General features: G+C 47.9%; 1 pseudogene; it reads left to right on the top strand.

Annotated features, from left to right (window-relative positions):
* The first annotated feature begins 1021 nt into the window (after nt 1-1021).
* On the top strand, nt 1022-1140 carry LOC111741733 (annotated as a pseudogene).
* The last annotated feature ends 255 nt before the right edge of the window (nt 1141-1395 follow it).

The raw sequence follows: 1395 nt of genomic DNA, 5'->3' as shown, positions 1-1395 counted from the left end.
CCACCCTCCGGCTTGCCACCCCTGCACCCTCCTATATAGAAACTTAAGAGTAGCCAAGGAGATGATTGTGCCGCTTGTACCCGGATTAGATGAGATCATCTATGCCAAAGTGCTCTTATACACTGTGCAGTACCATGTGCCGGTAAGACACCCTTGTTGCATGGAAGTGCTAAATACTGAATACCCACAGGCCAGGGGTCCCATGTGTGTCTGCACAACAGAACTGGGGAGGGGACTTCCCAAATTCCGACGCCTAGGCCCTTCCCAGAGATGAAGAGTTCATCGGTCTGGGATATGGCCTGGGCTTCAGCATTTTTTAAAGCTCCCCAGGTGATGCTAATGTGCAGATGAATGACAAACCAGTGCTACAGTCCATCCTGCCCCTGGCTCTAGGCAAAGTTGTCGTTGGTCCCTTCTGCCTGGAGGATTATAGTGACGATGATGACGGTGCATAGATAATTCATGATACTTCCCCTCCTAGGATCTCTTAGGAGAGAGCCTGGATGATAACACACTGACAAAAGGGCTCAGCTATCAATTTTGTCTGATGTCTGTTTTCTTTCATTTCCTCGTGTGTGTCATATACCAGACCTTGAAACTTTTGGTTGAACTGCATCTCACTTTTGCATCGAATAGTTTCAAACATCTGCCCTGCATAAGGCACTTTAAAACACTCACTTTTGTGGGATCAGATCATTGAGTCTTGGGCAAATACTGGCATGTTCAAAAGAGAAGGTGTGTTACTGGATTTTGTCACTGGAAGGTAAGAATTTGTAAATCAGAATGAACATAAAGCCAACGCCCATACTAAACCAAATCATACTGACAACACAAATAAATGGTCTGTAAGTGAGGATGGGACAGAAATTCTAAGGGAAGTTCAGTTTATTTTTGATGCCTCTAGAGTCCCCTTCCCTCACTTATTTGGTGGCTCTGCTCCCATCAGTTACGGCCTGCCGCCCCGTCCCACCACTCTTGTGACGAGCTCCATCTCTCCTGGTGATCAGGAAGGGCTGGGAGAGTCTACAGCCACGCCACCCTGAACAAGCTGGATCCTGTCTGATCTCGGAAGCTAAGCAGGGTCAGGCCTGGTTAGTACTTGGATGGGAGATCACCTAGGAAGACCAGATGCTGTAGGCGTAAAAAAAAAAAAAGATTGTCAGCTGACAAGGTCCTTGCAATCGGTGAGGTCGACCAAGGGTTTCCTCGCCTAAAACAATTAAAAAATGAAGGGCTGGGAGAGCAAAGTAAATGGCAGGCCATGTGGATTACGCCGAGCTCAGGCCGACTCATACAAGACCTGAACCGAACCGCGAGTTTGTACCTTTTCCCAGTCCAGAGGCTGCAACGTGACAGGCAGAATGAGGAAGGAAACGTGTGCTACTGGATTTAGGG

This window comes from Pteropus vampyrus, unplaced genomic scaffold (assembly GCF_000151845.1).
Source record: "Pteropus vampyrus isolate Shadow unplaced genomic scaffold, Pvam_2.0 Scaffold81, whole genome shotgun sequence".
NCBI classification, from domain to species: Eukaryota; Metazoa; Chordata; class Mammalia; order Chiroptera; family Pteropodidae; genus Pteropus; species Pteropus vampyrus.
The sequence above is the reverse complement of the archived record's forward strand: the minus strand, read 5'-3'. Positions and strand labels throughout refer to the sequence as shown.